The sequence below is a fragment of the Coenobita brevimanus genome, chromosome 87 (assembly GCF_032717465.1).
Source record: "Coenobita brevimanus isolate Jiangsu-jjx chromosome 87, ASM3271746v2, whole genome shotgun sequence".
Lineage (NCBI taxonomy): Eukaryota > Metazoa > Arthropoda > Malacostraca > Decapoda > Coenobitidae > Coenobita > Coenobita brevimanus.
In genome coordinates this window covers 3,318,026-3,334,521 of record NC_137040.1, presented here as the reverse complement: position 1 = coordinate 3,334,521, position 16,496 = coordinate 3,318,026, and the positions used below count along the sequence as shown (strand labels likewise).

Here is a 16,496-nt window from a genome sequence, read left to right as displayed (position 1 = left end):
CAACTGAGCTGAAAGATGTCAAGGATCTTTGTCAGGTAAACACACACACACACACACACACACACACACACACACACACACAAACGTGCTATCATTTCCCTCCCGTCCACCTATCTATCTCTAGCCAGACGTCTCAATCCCGTCAGGGGTGCTGTTTGTCTGTTAGTTGTTTTACGAGGAAGCGCATTAATCCTCCGTCAACCCACTTGCTGACACGGAGAAAATATGTATGGGTTGGTTATATGGTTACCACCCAGCACAGTAAATGGTTTCCTGGCTTACGGGAAACCATTAGGCTTGTTATTCAACGTAAAGCCACCTGAAATGAAAAGAAGAGTAATGAAAGATGACAGGAAAGATGGAGGAAATAGGAAGAGAGGAAGGCGGACACAGAAAAAGAATGGTAGAGATGAAGGAAGAAGCAGGCAGCACTACATCAAGTGAGTGGATGATAGTCGCCACCACCTACCACCATTCCCTCCCATATCTATGAATATTTTTCTTATTGTATGAAGGACAAGGAAAAGGAAAAAGATGTTTATTAGTTTTTAAAAAATCAGACTCCTGAGATTCATTCCTAATTGAGTAAAATCGTCCTGTAATAAATAAAATAAAACACTAGATTTTTCCCCAACATGAGAGAGTTAATAAAAAGCCCTGAAAAGTAATAATGCTAAACAATAAATAGCCTAATCAGTGTGTTTGAATTATAATAACAATAAATAACAATACAGTAACGATACATAATAAAAAAAATCGTTCGTTTGAGGTGTAATAATGATAAACGATAAATGACTTGTGCTTTTGAGATATAATAATGATAACAATTAACGTGAGCGTATAAATATTAAAAATGATAATGATAAATATGAATATGAGCCTATGAATATTAATAACAATGGTATTAAATAGTAAATAATGCTTTTTGTCCGCGTTATTCAGGGGGTAGGTACAAAATAACTGAGGGTATTTTATGGATATTATTATTGGAGCTGTAATTGTTGCATTTGTCATCTGTAATTAACTCAGGCCTTGCTGTTCATATTACCTTTTTTTGTGGTAATACTAATGAGAGTTGTATACATCATAATGGAGGTAATTAGTGTTTTAATTTTTTTTTTAAATGTTATAGGGGATGTTTTATTGACTATTTAATTACGATTATTATTATTATTATTATTGTTATTTTTTTTTGTCACCACCATCGTCATGATCATCAGTAGCAGCATCGTCATCAATCATCATCATCATCATCTTCATCATCATCATCACATCCTCGGTCTCCTCCTCCCCCCCTACCTATTCCATTTATTACAGGACGATTTTACTCAATTCAGAAGGAGTCATAAGAGCCAGAGAGTTTTCATCAATTATTTATTTATTTATTTGTTTATTTATTTATTTTTGCAGCTAATAAACAGATGTCTATTTCCTTTTCCTTGTCCTTCCTACAATAAAAAAAATATTCATTGGAGAGAGAGAGAGAGAGAGAGAGAGAGAGAGTCCTGCCTGGTTTTAATTAAGTCTGCATTACGTTACCCAGATACCATTACTACGCCAACCTCGACGGACCCAGGCAAAATCTCTCTTAGGGAAGCTCAGTTATTATTATTATTATTATTATTATTATTATTATTATTATTATTATCCTCTTCTTGATTTCTTGTTGCCTCTTCTTTTTCTTCTTCGTCTTCTTTTTGCATTATCATTATCATTATTATTATTATTATTATTATTATTATAGTTGGCTAATTTATGGCTTTACCACGAGTTATCTTTTCACCCCTTCAGTACGATGACTCCCTTTTTTTCTATGTACCCTATCAGCATCTATTTTATTTATGTATTTATTATTATTATTATTATTATTATTATTATTATTATTATCATTATTATTATTATTAATGAAAATGTGTTCCTGAGAAAAATAAAAACAAGGAAATTATGTAGAAACACTGAAGTCTTGAGTGTGTGTGTGTGTGTGTGTGTGTGTGTGTGTGTGTGTGTGTGTGTGTGGAGTTCATTTGTGTCGTCATGATGGAGGTCAGATAGGAGTCAGGTAATGCGCTTAGGTGATGAGAGGAGCACAGATGAAAGAGCAAACATCCAAACAAGTTCCTTTTTGTATATATGAAACCACTGACCAAAAATCTAATAATGAAAATAATGATAATAACAATCATCACCATTACATCATCATCATCATCATCATCATCATCATACTAATACTAATACTAATAATAATCAATAATAATGACGATGATGATGATGATGATAATAATAATAATAATAATAATAATAATAATAATAATAATAATAACACCTGTTATTTCAGTTTCAGCCTTTATCTCCTTCCTAACCTAGTGTTTTTCGTAGACTGAACATAATAAATTTGGAGGGATGTAGAATTCAGTTTTTAATAAGTAGTCATGACGAAAAGAATTTGTGGAGCTACAGTTTAATAGCTTTACTAGGAAGGATTTCTTTTATGGTGAGATAACAGATATACATCGTTAGAGACAGCAAGCGATAATAAAAACAAAACAAAAATCGTAAAAATAATGTGACACTTTCTATAACATTAATAATTGTATTTAGTTATATTGCCAGCTGAAAAATTCATCTTTAAACTGTGCCTAAACATTATTACAGAAAATACAACATATGTTTTAATATTTACATTCAACTCTTCAAATAATTGATGCTTTAAAGTACATTTTATGAAACGCAGATCTTCCTACCATTTGAAGCATCCTTTTACAGCAAATTGGAGACCAGGGGAGACTCACACTTCTCTTCTCTCCCTCAGGTGTGATGCAGCAGGCTTCAGGTGAGTACATAAACTTTTGCTTTCGACTGTACATCCATCCATGCCACCTCGCCTCTAACCCCCCCCCCAGCAACCATTCTCCACTACCCTCCACCCTATCAAACGGAAACCTTATTTATCTACACCCACATCATACACCACTCCATTCTTACACCTACTACAGCCCCCTCACCCCCACGACACACATTGGATACTCAGTTCACCCACACCCGCAACCCCCTACCCCATTTATCACGCAAGACACCCCACCCTTCAACAAAGAACCAATTTACCTCATTTACTTACACCCATCACCACCCCCCTCGCTTCCTCTCACCTTTACACTTACTCAATCGCTCATACACCCAACACACGCTCACTACACCGCTACACACCCGCCTACACCTCCCAGACACACCACTTCTACACCCAACATAGGCTTCACTCACCTACAACACACACTACACTCCCCCCTCCACCTAACTCACCCAGGAGACCCTTTTCAGTTACTCCTACAAACCCTTCCCCTCCTCTACACCTTCACCCATACACCCCACCCGCTCCACCCACGAGAGACCTCATACACTTACACCCACTACACACCCATCCCTACACCCACGTCCACCACTACACGGAGTCAGGTGTTTCCCCTGTATTGTTTACCACAGCCCAGAGGGGGGGAGATTATTCGCTTCCTGCCGGGGATGCCAGGTGCATGAGAGAGAGAAAGAGACAGGCAGACAGACAGACAGACAGACAGAGACAGAGACAGAGAAAGCGAGACAGAAAGAGAGAGAGAGACAGACAGACAGACAGAGACAGAGAGATGAGATGAGATGATAAAATAATCTACCAGTGAACTGTGTGTGTGTGTGTGTGTGTGTGTGTGTGTGAGAGAGAGAGAGAGAGAGAGAGAGAGAGAGAGAGAGAGAGAGAGAAGCTTGGATATTTTAAGCTCCATAATCTCACAGTATTTCCCAGAGTCGATTATTTTTTGTTTTCTTCCCTAGCGCCTGGACATCCATTTTTTTAAATATATATTTTTTCTAGCTGTCAGACGATTTTATTCAGCAGATGGAAAAGCCTCTCGTAGTAAAAGGGTTAGAATAAATATAACCATCATTTTCTTCATTAATTTTAAACTTTATTCCTTAATTTCTTTTACCTACAGACGATTTCCTTCAGCATCAATTAAATAAAAAAAATCGTTGTCTTAGTAAAGGGTTTAATTAATATTTCACTTCACCCCTTGCAGTCAGAGATCATCCTGAAGCTGAATAAAATCGTCTGGCTGGAATAAGAATGAATAAAAAAAATGGTCTTAGTGAATAATTAACCCCTTCACACTAGTGACGTATTATTATCATTGTGCCTAGCTCTAGACGATTTAATTCAGCTTAAGAGATTTTTTTTTTTTCAAACTGGAGGGGTTATAGGGATTATATAGAGCCTTCATTAACCCTTAACTCTCCACAACCTGAGCTGAATGAAATCGTCTGGAGAAAGCAAGAATAAAGATGAAAAATAAATATTGTAGTGTTTTTTTAATCCCTTCCGTCAAAGAGATTATAAGTTAGCTGGAGGGAATTAGCATTGAAAAAAAAAAAAAACTTCAACATGGAACTCACAAAGCAGAGATAATTTAGAATAAAATAATTATTAATGAGAGATAAAGAAGAAGGAAAAATTATGAACTTAAAGAGTTAAAAATAGGAAGAAATAAATTAGATATGGTGATAAAAATATATATGAGCTTCAAAGGCAATATTGATAAACAAACAGAAAAATAATGACAGTCTTGCATATAAAGGAAGAGTTTACAGACACACTAGGAAAAAAAAGAGTGTAATGATAACGTTAAAAGTAAATATATAGATAGATGGATAAATAGATGGATAGACAGATAGACAGACAGAGTGTAAAAGTTTCAGTCCAGATTATCCCATTGAATGTTGTTTTTATTTCATTTTATTTATTGTCTTAATTTTCTTGTTACCTCCAAACTATCTTACTCACCTGAAGAATACTCACAGTAAAGGGACTACACACACACACACACACACACACACACACACACACACACACACACACACACACACACACACACACACACACACACACAAACACACAAGAGGGGAGTGTTGATATGAAGACAGATTTCCCCAGAACTACGTGACTCTCTGAAGGCCACAAGGGATATATAAGATCACATCCCCGGGCACCTCTCTCATTCCCTCGTCGCATCTCCGTCCGTCCACACACCCTCACATCTCCGCTCCCCCTGGCTGGCACTGTAAGAAATACCTTGAAGTTACCTAGAATCTGATAGCTGTTACTCAACCTTTCTTTATATCACTGAGTTGTGAGAAGTGCCTTGAAGTTACCTAGAATAAGATAGTTGTTACTTCACTTCAATGGTCACTGCTCCTCTGAACTGTCTGCTTACATCCCTCCCCCACCAAGACGGGCACGTAGCACCCGTCTAATAATAAACTCTCATATCTTTTCTGTCCAACTCTCTAATGCAAGAGTTAACCGTTACTCCCAGTCCTTCTTGTATACAACAGGTCAACTCTGAAACTGTCTCTCACTGTCTGTATTTCCTATTGCCTATGATCTCTAGTCTTTCAAACGCAGTGTGTTCAGGCATCTCGAAATGAACGGATCTTGAATTTGGCTCTCTGTTATCTTGTTCTTGTTTTTTTCTTGGAGGGAAGAATTTGCAGCCTCCTGGACTGTGGTTCCTTTTTCCTTGCATAAAAAAAAACATTATATAACTTAGTTGCTCTGTGAATATTACCTTAAAGTTGCTTTGAACCTGAGTGTTGTTACTCCGCTTTTTTACATAATTTAGTTCTCTCTCTCTCTCTCTCTCTCTCTCTCTCTCTCTCTCTCTCTCTCTCTCTCTCTCTCTCTCTCTCTCTCTCTCTCGCTGTTATTTTCTTCACTATTGCACTGCCACGTTAATATTTCCTAGACCTTATGAATGCTTACTGATCCCGTACTAAATTAATGTATGACATTATGCTCATAAGAAATTAACACTAGAATAGGGTGCTAGTCACGAAGAAGTGCTTGATATAAGATGTAGAACCGTAGTATTGCCATATTCTACCCCTCAGCTCCGTGAAATGACCCACAAAAGAACGATAGTCTTCTCCATATTAAAATGATCAAATTATAGAAGATATTAAGATATATTTTCCAGATTAAACCGCTAAAGATGCTTCCCTTCAGATCACGAGAAGATGACCCTAAGATTATTTAAGATAATTAAGATTATTATTAAGATTTTTTTAGCATATCATAAAATTTTAATGTCTTTTTGTACCAAGGTTAAAGCTAAGTTTATTCATTCTTCAAAAAAACGTCATTACTAGAATTCTACTTTTTATTGTAAGGCAAAAGTGAACGTAAAAATTCTAACAAACGTTATTTTATTGTACTTTTTATTTATTTATTTATTTATTTATTTATTTACTTGTTTGCTTTAGATGGCCATGAAGAAGAGCATTATTCTGACGCTGGTGGTGCTGGCGATGATGGTGTTAATGGTGATGGAAGTGGAAGGTAAGCAGTGTTAGCCCATTCACACACACACACACACACACACACACACACACACACACTCGGTATTCTGGTTACCATTATATACCTACACAGACACTTTTTTGGACTTTGGCAATTAGATAAATTGTTCATTCACCTCTTCACTACAAAATGTCTTCTTTAAGCTGACTAAAATCGTCTTGTGATGATTAGATTAACATGAAAAAAAAATCTAAATGAGATGCTTATATTTGCTGTGAGAATTGCACTGACCATTGTAATTCTTATGAAAGCACCTTAAATCTGTTGTTAAGGTCAAAGATAAAATGATGAAAGATGCAAATTGTGGCAGTGGAAGGTGTGATTTAAACCTTTTCATGTGACAGGAATGTGAAGCAAGCAGCAAAAACTTATGACACTCTCTGTTGTTTGAGGAAAAATGAGAATTATGAAAGATAGGACACAGTGTTGGCATATGATACTCGGTGAACTTTTTGCACTGACTGTACCTGTATAAAGTTTTTTTCTTTTTTTAGTTTCAGTAGTTTGCACCCCAGAAAATTAAAAAGTTTAGGGCAAAGAATTTTTCCTGACACACCAAAGGACTTGCGGTTTCATAACGTCTTTCCTCCCTAGTGGTAACCAGGGTGTTTTTGTGGGATGGTGAAAGGCTAGAGGCAAAAAAAGATTGATCTCTTTGTTTACACGGCGTAGGTCTTGTGTGGGAGGCTTATGAGACGAGATGTTGTACAGATGAATTCAAAAAATGTAAAGAAAATGACAAAGACTAGGGAAGAAAATTAAGAAAAATCAAGAGACTGACAGGCAAGATGGGAAAAATAATAGACATCGGACAAAAAAAGGAGGAAAAAATAAGGAACAAGAAGGAACATTCAGAGAGTAGCAACACCCTCGCCCATCAGTTATGGACTAAACATCAGACTTTGCCCTGTGATCTTGACGTTCGATAGATTGCTCTCAGAATTCAAATGCTTCATTCACGTCTGACCCTTAACCCCAACAACAAGTTTGGTCCAAATCGGATGAAAACTTTCAGACGACATTCCCCAGTGATCTTGGCATTTGACCTTTGATTGATTTCTCTCGAAACAAAGTTCTTTTGATCCTTGCCTTACCTGTCCTGTTCCTGAAAGTTTGGTGTAAATAGGATACAAACGGTTTTCGTTGACTTTTCCATGTAACCTTGACTTATCACCTATTGTTTTAAAAAACAATGTCATCCCCTTGGCTGATCCTCAACACTTCTACCAAGTTTTGTCTAAGACAGATCAGATCTGTTTCAGTTTTTTTTAGTTCATATGCAGATATAAAGATTAAACTTCGAAACTACCGCGTCACAATGATTTTTATTATTGTTTTCAAAATCTCAAAATAACCCATTTCCATAACTTTGTAGGCTCATATTGCAAGATCAAATTTCAATATAGTTCTGTGACCTTGACCTTTGACCTATTGCTTTCAAAAATAGTCAGTCAGTCCCCTTGGCTCTCATTGTATCCTTGAACCGAGTTTATTTATAACTGAATGAAATATGAGATGTTTTGGTAACACACACACACACACACACACACACACACACACACACACACACACACACACACACACACACACACACACACACACACACACACACACACACACACACACGGAAAGCAAAACATAAAACACTTCCAGGCATAGCAAAGGCAGGTGTAATAACAATCAGTATGATATGGGAGCTCGGACGAGAAACAAATGCTGCAGTGTGAGGTTAAAATATGTGAGTGGTGAAGAAAAGAGATGAAAACTTGTAGATGAGTTAATGATGAATATGCAATTGAACAGTTTTCGACAATAACAAGTAACAGTTCTGGCGCCAACCCTATTTCTGGTTCATATTGATGATCTCTTGTCTGTCACCCGCAGTCCCATTCACTCATATGCAGATGACTCAACATTACATAGTTCATTCGCACTCAGACACCCATTTGTAAGGTCTGATATCTCTACCTCTCAGCTCAGTGGAGCCGTCTCCATAAATCAAGATCTATCTACGATCAGTGAATGGGGACAAAACAACCTTGTCTCTTTTAATGCTAGTAAAACTATATATATACAGTTTACTAACAGACAAATATTGCCAGATTCGTACATTGCCTTCAGTGCTACTAATATTCCCATCTCCAAAAGTATTGAAATTCTCGGCGTCTCACTTAACAGTGCCCTCAGCTGGACCTCTCATGTTAGATCACTTGCTAAAACCGCCTCAAAGAAACTTAGATTATTGTACAGAGTCCGTAACTTCTTCGCTGATGAGCAGTTAGCTATAATTTATGAGTCATGTGTGCTCTCAGCTTGAATAAATATTGCTCACCCTTGTGGAATGGATGTGGAGAGGTAGCATTAAAACAACTAGACAAAATTCAGAACAAAGCTGTTAGAATCATTAACAACCCTGCCATTACAAATAAACTACCTCCCCTGCAAGTAAGAAGGAATGTTGCCTCCCTTGCATTATTTTACAGATATTTTTATGGCAAATGCTCAGACGAAGTTGCGTCCATGGTGCCACCTCTCCATGCCTTCCCTCTTGCTACACGGGTATCTGGTAGCGCTCATGACTGGAATGTCACTCAGCCATACTGCAGAACTTCTGCCTATAAGATTTCTTTCGTTCCCCGAACTGCATCTCTCTGGAACTCGCTTCCCCAGAGTTGTTTCCCTCCATATTTCAACCCACAGCTGTTCAAGTCTAACTGTTACAGATATTTTATGAACAGAGGACACCAATAATCTGATGTATGGATTATTTTTTTTTAATTCATTTGTTTTTCCCTGCTCCCTTCTGTTATTAAAAAAAAAAAAAAAACAGTAAACATATCTAAGTAACACGAGGCCATAGTCTCTCTCTCTCTCTCTCTCTCTCTCTCTCTCTCTCTCTCTACTCATCCTATTCCTTCTCCCCAGGTCAGTACTCGATAGGCCTGTGTGCTCGAAGGGGGGGCTCCTGTGTTCCTCGATTCAGGTGTGGAAATGCACCCACGATTCCCTACGCTGGCTGCCCCGGAAGAACCATTTGTTGTGTCTATGTGTAGTGAGAGAGAGAGAGAGAGATAGAGAGAGAGAGAGAGAGAGAGAGAGAGAGAGAGAGAGAGAGAGAGAGAGAGAGAGAGAGGATAATGGGAGGTACTTGTAAGTCAAAGATGATGATGATGGTGATGATAATGATGGTGATGATGATGAATATTAAAAAAAGCATATATCTTTTGTTTTTCTTTCCCTTTCCTGTGGACAAAACTGATGATGATGATATTGATGATGATGATGATGATGATGATGATGATGATGACAGTGGTGATGACAGTTATGATGTTGAAATGTTCCTTTTTTTTTTTTACAATTTGCTATATATCTATCCTTCCTTGTACCTTCTTGCATTATTTTATTCCCTGCAGTCAGAGTGTTTGCTTCTTACAGCCTCTTCTCTCTTGTTCTCCTGCAACGGCTCAATCTAGAGGTGTGAGAAGCGGAGATTCTGTAACTGTTTCGTAAAATTATGCTATTTTTACTCTGGCTTGTCCAAAAATTATCATCTAACAAGCACGCTGAGTGACAGATTAGAACAAGATGCTGATGTCAAAGAGGTGGTATGGGAAGGATGGAGAGCCGCGGGATTTTCTTCTCTGCCACTGACCTACTTGAAAAACACCAAAATGATGAAATTCTGGGTCAAGTTAAAGTAAACAGACTTTAGCAATCAACTATGCAGTCATTGGATATAAAGAAGCAGACATCGTAAAAATGCAAGATAATGTCCATATAAACTTATTTCTGTTAATGGCCGTGATGATTAATGAATATATAAGAATTTAGGACACCCCCCAAACACTGTGTTTTTGTGTGGTTTAATAATTGATCGTATAAATCCTTTTAATAGGTCCAGATAAATAAAAAAAAGTGTTTGTGTTATTTGCCCAAAGAAGAATTAATCCAAGTTTTAAATGAACTGGAGAAGATACAGAGGAATGACGCCAAACTGAAAACTGTTTGGAGGAAAGTAAGGAAGATAGAAAGAGAAAGGAGGAGGAGGAGGAGGAGGAGGAGAGAAACAACCTGATAAAATTTAGTAGGTCTTCAAACAACTGCGTGGAGACCTGGTAAAGCATGAAAAGGATTATGGATTATAGGAAGTAAAAAAAAAAAATGATGCAAGAGAGAGAGAGAGAGAGAGAGAGAGAGAGAGAGAGGGAGAGAGAGAGAGAAGAAGAATTTTCCTAGAGTCGGATATTTTAAGCACCCTGATCTCACCGTCTTTCCCAGAGTCGATTATTATCTTTATCACTTAGCCTCACGACAGCCTATTTTTTTTCTTTATTCCGGATGTTTTCACACGTTTTATCCAGTATTGGGAAAACATCTCATAGTCAATAGGTTAGATAAAAAATAAATGGTCGCTATTTTCCTCAGTGGATTTTCCTTTATGCTACCTACGGACGATTTTACTTCGGTCTCAGTTGTGTGAAATAACTCGTCATCGTTGTGAAGGGATTAGGGCTTTCACTCAGACGGTTTATCCTTAAGCTGAATGAAATCGTCTGGTATCAGCAGGAATAAAATAAAAAGGATCATCATTGTGGTGAAGTCAACAAGGGTGACATTGAAGCCCGGCAGACGTCACCCATAAGCTAAGGCAAAACCAAGAATAATATTGAAAAATTGAAATAAAGATTAGAAAACCAAAATATGATAATAATAATAATAATAATAATAATAATGATGATGATGATGATGATGATGACGGTGATGATGATGATGATGATGATGATGATGACGGTGATGATGATGATGACGATGAACTAAAGAAAAATAAAAAACTATATGGAAAAATCGAAATAAAAATAGAAAACCAAAAACAATAAAGATAATAATATTAATAATAATAATAATAATGAACTAAAGAAAAAGGAGAATAAAAGGGAAAATCAAAATAAAGAGCAGATAAAAAAATAATGATGAACTAAAGAAAAATCAAGAAGAAAATCAAAATAAACAAGGCTACCAACACTCTCAAGGGAATGCAAGATGGTCTCCACACAGCTGCAGTACACGGTAATGCGTCCGTGCAATTGCACGGATTTTTTTTTTTTTTTTTTTTAAGAGAACAGAGGAACGAGAAACAAATGAATAAAAAAAATAATCCATACTCAAGGTTACTGGTGTCTTCTGTTCATAAAATATCTGTAACAGTTAGACTTGAACAGCTGTGGGTTGAAGTTTGGAGGGAAACAACTCTGAGAAAGCGAGTTCCAGAGAGATGCAGTTCGGGTTATGAAAGAATTCTGATAGGCAGAAGTTCTGCAGTATGGCTGAGTGACATTCCAGTCATGAGCGCTACCAGATGACAGTGTCGCACGAGGGAAGGCAAGGAGAGGTGGCACCATGGACGCAACTTCGTCTGAGCATTTGCCATAAAAATATCTGCAAAATAATGTAAGGGAGGCAACATTCCTTCTTACTTGTAGGGGAGGTAGTTTATTTGTAATGGCAAGGTTGTTAATAATTCTAACAGCTTTGTTCTGAATTTTGAGTAGTTGTTTGAATGCAACCTCTCCACATTCATACCACAAGGGTGAGCAATATTCAAGCTGAGAGCGCACATGACTCTTATAAATTATAGCTAGCTGTTCGTCAGTGAAAAAGTTACTGACTCTGTACAATAATCCAAGTTTCTTTGAGGCGGTTTTAGCAAGTGATCTAACATGAGAGGTCCAGCTGAGGGCGTTGTTAAGTGAGACGCCGAGAATTTTAGTACTTTTGGAGATGGGAATATTAGTAGCACTGAAGGCAATGTACGAATCTGGCAATATTTGTCTATTAGTAAATTGCATATAATTAGTTTTACTAGCAGTAAATGAGACAAGCTTGTTTTGTCCCTATTCACTGATCGTAGATAGGTGTTGATTTATGGAGATGGTTGTACTGAGTTGAGAGGTAGAGATATTAGACCTTGTAAATGGGTGTCTGAGTGTGAATGAACTATGTAGTGTTGAATCACCTGCATATGAGTGGATGGGATTGTGGGTGACAGATATGAGATCATTAATATGAACTAGGAATAGGGTTGGTGCCAGAACTGATCCCTGCAGCACGCCGGCATTAACTGAGTGGAAATTGGAATATACATCATCTACTTTTACTCTTATTTTCCTGTCACTAAGATATGGGGAAATCAAAGGAACAAAAGACATTAGACCATAGCAAGGGAGCTTGGACAGCAATTATTAAATAACATACACAAAACATAGGAACTCAGAATTTATGTGTTTATTTGGTTTGATGTTTATCCCAGGATAACAAAACTTGTGAGGTATTTTCTTTATTTTTTGACCCTATAAATCCCTTTAAAATTGCAAGATAAATAAATAAATAGAGATGCTTGGGCTTACTGGCCTAAGGTACAAAATCTGAAGTGAAATGATGAAGAAATAAAGGAATGACGCCAAGTGAAAAAAAAATCTGGATGAAAGAAGAGAGAAAGAGGAAATACGAAGCTCTTTATATTCTGCCTCGGAGACCTTGCAAGAGAGCTCCTGGACGAAAATTGATATAAGCATAAAGGTTAATATCGAAAAAGTTGAAAAAAAAAAATTAAACTCTCGAAGAAATAAACGGAAATCGACAAACTATATAAAATAAAAATGAGATTAAGGATAACACTCTAAGTAAGCTTCTTTTTGTTTTTTTGCTTATAAGTAAATACAGATAACTAAAGAAAAGAAATTAAGAGGTAACAAGAGATTAAGGATAACATGTCAAGTATTTTTTTTTTTTTTGTATATAATTATTCTTGCTGCGTTAGACAATCATCTTTGGCTGAGGAAAAACACTCACTTGAGGGGTTAGCAACAAAGATCAAGGAGAGAGACGAAATATCGTGTTATGTAAAATTTCCCCACCAAAACCTGTCTTTCCCCTCAAGGTCACAGGGGGTATATAAGGTCACAGCTCAGAGCACCTGCCTCACTTCCTCGTCACATCTCCGTCCATCCACACACACTAAGTCCTCGCCTCGCCTCTCCCCGCTGTCACTGTGAGAAGTGCGTTGAAATTACTTCTTATTTTCTTGCTGTTATTTCACCTTCTAATACAGTATACTATTTAGGTGCTTTACATTTCAGCGTTTTTAGCTTGGTTAATAGCCTTTGTAGTTTTGAAGGCAGCCTACCTTCTCCCCAACTCACTACTGGCCGTTGACACTGTAACAGCAACTGGTACGAAAGAATTTAGTTTTATATACATTTTTTTAAATTTACCTTTTCTCTATAACACAGCTGTTCTTGCAGCTGGAACAGTAATCCATTTTTTCATAGCCACTTTAATAATCTCTGAGGGGTTATCAATGCTTATTGTACCGATACTGAATAGATGTGCATATATACATTTAAATACAATGCGAAAAAAAAAAGTCTCTAAGCATATTAATCGCTTAAGGAAAAAATAAGGGAGAGATGCTAGACAGACTCTAAAATCTGTAACATTACGACCATAGTTATCTTAACATCCTTGTCATTTTGCAGACGAATGTGATGCCAAGTTTATTAACCTTTTAATAGATCCGTGTTTACAGAATATTTAATGCCCGTATGGTCACACTGATTATAAATACTCATAAGGAATCTGTGTTTTCAGATGGCTTCCCTTAAGTGCCGCATTTTGCTGCTGCTGCTGGTGGTGATGATGGTGATGGTGGTGATGACAGTGCATGGTGAGTATGTGGTAACCCATTCAATACGAGGACATAGTGCAGGGGTAAAGTAATAGAGAAATTGTCCCCTTCAAAGAAAGTGTTAACAGAAAAGAACAAACTAAAGATCCATTAATTTCGCAGTCCTTGAAAGCCTGGAGGTCATAGACAGGGGGAAAGCCTAATAATATTGCTGTTTTAACCTACCCTGCAGTCTCCATAAGAAGTAAGGAGACAATTACCACGAGAAAAAGATACACATTAATCTCGAATTACCTTCTACATAAATCTAAGTTCTGGGAATTAAACTTTCAATTGTCAACTTTAAACTTCATGCCTACTTAAAAAGAAGACATAAGGATGGCACCATGTATACAGAGAACCATTTTTATCTGAATAATAAAAACATGTAACAAGGTATTAAAGGGAGCAAACAAAGACCCACAGCAGTACCTTACAAAAATCACTCTCTTAGGAAAAAACACTAAGGACTGACTACGCAAATCTTTCAGCGTACAGACAGGTATCAGCTACACACATACATTGATACTTCCTTTTTGATTCGTGTCGGCTGTGTTTATAATCTATTTTCCTACGACGCACATGCACGAAGCCGCTTTTTCGGTGGCAGAAATTTACGTAGGAGAAAATCTAAAAGTTCCAGACGACGAAGAATTTTCCCGACATGGCAGGGAGATTAGGTTTCATACCGTCTTTCATCCCCAGTGATAGCCAGAGTGTTTTTGTGGGACGGTGAAAGACGCGAGGCAAAAAATGGCGGATCCCTTTGTTTACACGGGGTAATTCTGGCGTGCAGGGATGATGGGAAGAAAGGGTGTAAAGGGAAATATAATGAAAATGAAGAATAATAAGAGAGACGAGAAAAGAAATGAAGAAAAAAAGCATGACAGTAAAGATGAGAAAAGTTTGACACAAGAAGAAAAATTAAGAATGACAACCGAGATGAGAAAATAAGACACATGAGGAAAGAAAATTGAAAAAATAAAAAGATGGGATGGGAGTAGGAATCAAAAACAAAAACGCTGTACAAGGTTGTAATACTTTGTGAATAATGAAAAAAAAATGAATGTGTAATTGATAGATTAATTAGTAAAACATATGTATTTGAACCATCATTGATCAATAAGGAAGGAGAATATGGTGATGACGATGATGATGATGATGATAATAATAATAATAATAATAATAATAATAATAATAATAACAATTAAGATACTACTACTTATAATAATAATACTAATAATAATAATAATAATTATAATAATAATAATAATGATGATGATGATAATAATACCAAAATGATTATATTAGCAACAATAATGCACATCATTAATACTCTCTCTCTCTCTCTCTCTCTCTCTCTCTCTCTCTCTCTCTCTCTCCAGGTTCCAGAGTATATAACAGGTGTGCCAGAGAGGGAGGCTCCTGCGTGGCTTCATACAGGTGCGGAAAAGGCCCCAGGATTCCGAATGCTGGTTGCCCCTACGGAACCGTCTGCTGCATATATGTGACCGTGTAGAGAGAGAGAGAGAGAGAGAGAGAGAGAGAGAGAGCTTTGACTTGTTGAGCACTGTCAGGTTAAAGTTATGAGATGATACTGTTAGTTATGAGAGAGAGAGAGAGAGAGAGAGAGAGAGAGAAAATTAAGCAACAGACATGTATCCTATGATGATGATGATGAATAAATTTCCTGCTGTTATTTTTTTTTTCATTTTCCTGTTTCTGGATTGCACTTAAAAATTATATAAACTTGAAAATTGAGTTAGATGCTGCTGCTGCTGCTGCTGCTGCTGCTGCTGATGATGATGATGATGATGATGGTGGTGATGATGATGATGAGGTGGAGGAGGAGAAGGAGGAGGAGATGATGGTGAGAAGTAAAGTGTTTTTTAAACCAATTCAGATTAGAGCGAATCATTTCCTTAATATTAGTCCATGATATTCTATTCCTCATATACAGTAAGTTCTGTTTATAATAAGGAAAGAGAGAGAGAGAGAGAGAGAGAGAGAGAGAGAGAGAGAGAGAGAGAGAGAGAGAGAGAGAGAGGAAGGGGGGGACAAGCATTTCTTTATAAAACCTAGATGTGCTCCAAAATATTATAACCTTTTTTTATGTAGTCTTCAAAATTTCAAGGACCTGGCAAATTACATTAACAACTATTAATTAAACTTCAGTAGACAATTGCTCTGAACGACTGATAACGAGAGCCATGAGTCGTAATCTCAACGGTATACATTTCCTAACACTTCTTCCTTAACGATTTACTTTTACCCAGTCTCCCTTAACTTTCCTCCACGTATATTAGTCCTTGGGCAGGTGGGGTTCATCAAGGTCATCCTACAATTTACCTTGAGGTCAATTAGCACCTGGGC

General features: G+C 37.0%; 1 long non-coding RNA gene across 1 annotated transcript; it reads left to right on the top strand.

The window, feature by feature from the left end:
* Positions 1-5,038: 5,038 nt before the first annotated feature.
* Positions 5,039-9,613, top strand: LOC145410981 (uncharacterized). Its single transcript, XR_013899353.1, has 3 exons — positions 5,039-5,102; positions 6,304-6,379; positions 9,326-9,613. It is a non-coding gene; the product is annotated as an uncharacterized LOC145410981 (long non-coding RNA).
* Positions 9,614-16,496: the final 6,883 nt, after the last annotated feature.